Here is a 6,797-nt window from a genome sequence, read left to right as displayed (position 1 = left end):
CACATTTTACATTTATATAGTTTCGTTTAATAAATATCCCTTGGACATGATAATTTATCAGTCTTGTTTTCAATCAGTTCATCTTGAATAATATAAACTAAGTACTCAGACAATATGCCTTTCAGGTATAAATTTAAAGCAAGAAAGGAAAAAAAACACGAAAAGAACTTTTTTATTCTGCGATTAAAACGTCTACGGTAAAAAAAAAATGTTTTCGGTCTCAATCACTACTGGTGGATATCAAGTGACGCGCGGTGATAGGCCAAGGAGTTGGGGGGCTCCCTAGGGGCTGACATAAAAAGGCGACGTTCAAGTTGTTCACCCGCTTCATCACCTTAGCACGAGCGACGGAAAACGAATCGGATCAGAGAAATACCGTGGACTCGGCCGCATTCGAGAGATCAACTTCCTTAGCTATTATTCCTCTGAAGATTCGGAACGATCGGTGGTCGCGACTGCTTTCAGGTTAGTACCAGAAACAATTGGGTGGTTTCCCATTATTTTTTTATTGCCTAAATCGAAAGAGTATTACTCCTGGAGTACGTATTTCACGCATTTAAATTTTTAAATGACGATATCTGTTTTTGCGATTAAATGAAAAATGAAAATTTTCAAGCGCGCGAAAACGCGACGGCTAAGTATGAATGCCGGGAAAACTCCGTGTGACGTCGTTCTGGTTCCCGCTGCCGCAAGTGAGATGACCTTGGGGCGAGGCTTTGAGCGCTGATACGACGCAGGATGCTAAGCAGAGTACCCTGCTAGCAGGTAGCGCTTGGCTTAAATAAGGATTATTAATACTTTATCAAACGAAGAAATTTTTCCGACCTTAGCCAGTTTTAATAGGTGATTATTAAGACATGTTTCCCTGAGCTCTGTGCCTCATGCATGCATTGGTTATCTCAGACGATGTAAAACTCCTATCTACTCGTATAGAAACTAGGTCCCTGTGACTTCACGTGGAGTGGCATCGAATGGGCGCCAATTATATATATTATGAATACACTAATGGTGGGTAATGAATCGCAATCAATGCCTTTTCTTTTATTTGATGAAGGAAACTACCTTACTGGATTAACATTCTCATAAATGTGTCAGTATATAAACTATGTTAAATGAAAACACTAGAATAATATTTCGTCCACGTTTTTGCTTTATGATAGTTTTTTTTGTCATTGCTTTTATTTTCTCTTTTTTATGTTATTTTTTAAATCTTTTAAATAATTTTTAATAGTATCTTTTATAATTATATCTCCTTTTTTTCGTATTGCAAGCAATAATTTTATTTTTTTGTTGATATTTGTATTCTCTCTTTTTCGTGGACAATTGGCAAAAAAATAAAATGACATTGAAACAATGAAATCTAGAAGAAGGAAAGACATAAGAAAGACTCTTAGAAGAGTAACTTGATGAGGCAGTCTGTATGTTGTTGGAACAGTAGGATCATAATTCCAAATGTCTGTCAAATGTAAAGTAGAAAATTTTTGTTCCCATGAGCCTGTACTTAAAGTTTTCCACAAGTTTATTACTAAATATATTAATGGACGGAATTCGGTGAGCGCAGCGTACGTCTTTTATTTTGGTGAGTCGGGAGAGGTTAAGGAGAAGGCGAATTGATTTATTTTGGAACGGTCCAACTGCCGGTGAGTATATGTACCACCTCTTCAGCGGCGATGAATACACGCAAAGTGCGTATGCGGGACAAAAATGACGATTCAAGTGTAAAGGCACCAGTGTAACCCTTCCAGTGTTAGTGACAATGCACACCGCTCGCGGACAAACATTCCCTTACATACGGTTGGGCCCATTAAAAACCAAAATTCCGCCAATCTGCGGGGTCGACACCACGATATGGCCCAATCTTTATCCAAAACTAGTTGGTTCATGCTCCGTTCCGCCTATTTCGCATGCAACCAGTACTACCTCGGCTATCATGAAATGCCAATCAGTCAATGATTTTACCTTAGCTAAATCTATCCTCAACGAACTTTCTGCGCCGTATCGAGCTTATCAACTGCCCGAGAATCGTCGGAGGGAATTTGCTTTGCGTGGCACACTTCCGTCAGTGGCGGACGATTTCATTTTAGATTAACTAAAAAAAACTTGGTTTTCCAGTGCTTTCTGTATCTAGAATCATGTCAACGCGGCCAAGGAACGCTCAACGCGAAAATGGCCTGAACTCTGTACCGGCATACCCAACTGGCGTATTCCACATCACAACCGATCCCGATATTGACCTTCAGTCGTTTTATAAAGTTAAATTAATGACTGGTTTGAATATTAAAATCACAGATTATGAAAAACCTCTCGTCCATGTCCAATGCCACCGTTTTCCAAGGCATTGGGCATACGAAAAATCATTGTACACTGCATCCTAAATGCGTAAAATGCGGAGAAAATCATGCTTTCACAGAATGTGCTAAGCCTAAAGAAACCCCGCCGCAATATGCAAATTACGGCGAACAGCACACAGCTAGCTACCGCGGCTGTATTAAACATAAAGAAGCCAAGGCCGTTATGGTCTCACGTCGCGTCGCGTCGCTAAGCAACCTACGCCTGCGCCCCCCCCCCTCCTCCGCCTCTTCCTAGATCTTTTGCCGCCGCCACTGGAAATTCAGAATTCCCTTCCCTTCCTTCTCGTTCTGAACCTATTCCTACCGCTTCCAAGGACAACCAAGAAATTCTTTCTTGGTTTTCCAATATTTCCTCCCAACTTTCCTCTCTCAATTCCACCATTGAGAAAAAAACCTTCCTTCTTAGCCTAGCGGCTTAGTTAACACCTAGCGGTAAGAAATGGTACCAGCTGGTAGTGCAGTGTTAAACGTAACTTTTTTTTACTATTTATCGTAATTTATTAGGGTTTTTGAGAGTTTTAAATTGCTGAGAACATTTTTAATGATATTTTCGGAAAATTTTGGTATTTTAAAGCTGTATTTAACGTATTTAGAGCCGTTTGAAATTTTAATATTTTCAACTAGCCCAAAAAAACGGATTTTTTTAGAGCAAGCATTTCATTTGCTTCACTTACACCCGATGTATTGCTAATGCAAAGGTTTTATTATGTAATTATGATGTTTGTAGCCTGTATATCTCGTATAAAGTACAATTATTTGATGTGAGCCTAATATTTGGGATGTTATGATGCAAAATATGTTGGTGGTACCATATGGTACCGCTAGGCGTAACTCTTAGTGGCAAAAGAATAAATTTTGCACCTAAAGACATTTTGAGTTTCATTGACATTAAAATAAATGATTGCCACAAAAATCGCAGAAACTTTTTAATCCAGGCGTTACCGGGTTAATCAGCTGCTACTCCTTCAAACCGAATCATGAACACACACACCATGATGGGTGCTTTCCAATCGCGTATCTGCGCTGATCTGTTTTCAACTGTTTAGCTCAGAGCGTGTTCCAATCGAAGTTGTGACGCCACCTGCGCCAAATAGATGTAAACACATCCTGCACCGTTGTTCGCCTGCGCTAGCAGACAAAACTTGTGATGACGGGAAAATATATTGCCGACGGAAAATGAATTCCACCATCTTAAAGATAAGTATGATGATCATTTGAGAATAATATACAACGAGCGTGCTGTACCCGCTCCAAGAGGGCTTCCCCCGCTCTTTTGAATGCAGGTCCACAGAGGGATAGGCGCGTTTATAATTTTAAAATGTAGAAAAAAGGCAGGCTCTTATGTACAAATTTAATTGGAATGTACATGTACAAATTGAGGTCAGAGGACCTCTTTAAACACAGCATTGGAAGTAATTACACTATCCTCTGTTAAACGCACATGATGACTCATACTAACTATCAACAATAGATTTGAATGTGGAATCAGCCGCATTTTGATAAAAGTTATTTAAAGAATGCGAGATATTGTTGCAAATGAACAAATGTATCACTTTGTGCGCCGTTAACGTCAGGAATATTTACAGTTTTTTGTTTTTTTTTATTATTTAAAAATCAATTTTAGGAAACAATAGCAATATTTAGGAAGTAAGATATGCCGTCGCATGTTCTCTGATAAATTCTATGCATTTTGGTACCTCATCTGTAGAGTTTGGTTGCGTATAAGCTGAGAAAAAGGTATCTATACAGTAGAAATAATATAGAAGATAATTTGATCTATATATGCCTTAGATAAGTTTAACCATAGAGTAACTTACTCTATGGTTTAACTAAACTCCTAATTTGGGAAATATAATATTTCCTTCGTGAAACATAATGATCGGTATAACATGAGCAAAGGACGTTAGCAAGAGGAGGCTTATAGATTTTCTAGCGTAATTGTCCTTATCAAAAAAATTAGAAATGGAGAATGTTAGCTAAACTTAAATGTTATATTGCTTAGATTCTAAGCAGATTCATTTCATTAGCTTACGTGAATAGCTGGCGTATTATATGCAAAATTTCTTTTAACGTTCATGCGGCGTTAATTGTACTCCATTAATCGTAATTCAGTACCGCAAAATAACTATAGAATCGGCAGATTTATAATGCGGTGTTAACATTTTTTACGGCTTTACCCACGTTATATGGATGTAAGTTGTACATGTATCTCAATCCAGAAATGCGAAATGAAGTATTAATTTCGGCACTGTAGCGGTTCGGGAGAGGTAATTACCAATAATAATAATATCGTTTATTTTCGTAGGCACTGAAAATACAATATTTTCGACAAAAAAATTATTAATCGCACTTAGATATAACACACTAATTACAAAATTTAGGGTGACAAACAGAAGAAATATGAACAAGAAATATGAACATAAGAAAGTGAATATAAACAAGAAATATGAACACAAGAAAGTGAATATAAACAAAAGGATTTAACCTGGGGTTAAGGAGGCATTCTTCAGAAACCCATATGCTTTATGTTAAAACCTATTGATATTTGTACTGCTTCTTATTTGGGCTGGGAGAGAGTTCCATATTCGTGAGGCGGTTACTATAAATGAATTGTTCATATGAGGCGTGTGATGTTTTGGAATATGGAGGTCAATGTTATGATTACGGGTAGGTATATTATGAACCTCAGATTTTCTAACGAATTTCTCGTACAAGTATGGCGGGTAACCGGTCGTTAAGAAACTAAAGGCTAGAGTTATTATGTGAAGGGTGCGACGCTCTTTATACTTAAGCCAGTTAAGGCGGTTGTAATAGTTACTAATATGGTCCCATTTTTTTAAATCGTAAATAAATCTTACAGCTGAATTCATGGCCAATTGGAGTCTATTATTCTTTGCGTCGTCTTGGTTAGTGAATGAGGCTGTACAATAATCCAAGTGAGGGAAGACTAGTGTTTTAACTAAAGAAATTCGTATGTCGGGTGTAAGTATTTCTCTGGCTCTGAAAAGTTGATGCAGTGATCCCAAAAATTTACGCCTCGCATAATGGGTTTGAGGCTTCCAGCAAAGGGTTCAGCTAAGTTCAATTAAGTTGTGATAGTTCCATTATTTCCTTTCAATTGATACTTACTAGTGCTTTAACTAAATAATATTAGTTAATAAATATAAAATGGAATAGACGAACATTTATCGCCCTTCTTCATTAATAATGCGGCTAAGATCAGTTCATAAGCTACAGGTCATTTGAACATTCAACTTTTGTCGCCGATCGGTCCGCCATTTGTAAACACACAGATGCGTTCCAATCGTCTGGTTCAATGTGCGCTAATGTGTTTCAATCTGTTGCGATGTGAGCTAATCTGTGCAAGGTGATTGGAAAGCACCCGATAAAATCAACGCTTAACGTCATCTCATGGAATTGCAATGGCATATTGAATAAAAAACACGAACTCTTTCAATACGCCACAGACAACAACACAGGCATAATTTTTCTTCAAGAAACACACTTATCTCCACACCAATCAACATTTTCACGTTTACAGACTGGACCGCGTCACCAGGGGAGGAGGAGTTGCAGTCTTGATCCGTAAAAACCTTCCTTATTCCCTTCTAAATTCCACATTTCCGGACACCTTCACAGCTCTTGGTATTGCGATCAACACAAAAACCGGTCCATTAACATCTTCTCTGTTTATCATATGCTCTCCAAACGACTTAGCATTGAGTCTCTCGAACGCCTGTTTACCAGCTATCCTAACTGCAAGCACCCCAGTTGGAACAGAAACGAAATCAATGCCGACAGTAAAATGTTATACTCTTTCATCCGCAACAGAAATTTCTCTATCTTACAAGGAGACTTTGCCTAACCGATGTCAAGAAAGAAGATGAGACCTTTTTTATTTGAAAGTAGACCTTTAGATAGGAGTACTGTTGAAGGGTTTTGTCCATATACGCCCGGGTTTGAGAGAAAAAAGCATTAAAAAATATGGTCGCGTTGAATTTAACTTAAAAAATTTTGCTCATTGCTGAAGGCCGATGTGGCAGAGTGGTAGCGTGCCGCGCTTCTGTTATGAAATTCAATGCCAGCACCACAGTTTCATCACTCCTGCTTTGATGAATCTTGGCACGGAAAGAATAATTCGAAGCAAGGCAAATTTCTAGCGACATAAATGTCAGTTTAGGGCTTATTCTCAAAAAGCAGTCAAGTGAAAAAATGTAAAATCTGAAGAAGATGGAACAGATTACAAAAAAAATGGAAGAGGTGGCAGGCTGGAAAAATTACTCACTCCGAATCTCGAACCCTGGACTTTCATAACAGAAGAGCGGCACGCTGCCACTCGCCCAATTCGGCCATAAACAATGAGCGAAATGTTTTAACTTAAATTCAACGAAACCATATTTTTAAACGCTTTTTTCTCTCAAATCCGGGCGTATATGGACAAAACCC

General features: G+C 38.2%; 1 protein-coding gene across 1 annotated transcript in view; it reads left to right on the top strand.

Moving 5' to 3' along the window:
• Positions 1–340: 340 nt before the first annotated feature.
• Positions 341–6,797, top strand: part of LOC124167087 — a 33,087-nt gene continuing 26,630 nt past the window's right edge. The window contains exon 1 of the mRNA XM_046544879.1: positions 341–465. The gene's annotated coding sequence lies outside the window, so the exon portion shown is untranslated. The remainder of the gene's footprint in view (positions 466–6,797) is intronic.

Source organism: Ischnura elegans, chromosome 10 (genome assembly GCF_921293095.1).
Source record: "Ischnura elegans chromosome 10, ioIscEleg1.1, whole genome shotgun sequence".
NCBI classification, from domain to species: domain Eukaryota; kingdom Metazoa; phylum Arthropoda; class Insecta; order Odonata; family Coenagrionidae; genus Ischnura; species Ischnura elegans.
Note: the sequence above shows the minus strand (reverse complement) of the source record. Positions and strands in the feature narration are given on the sequence as shown.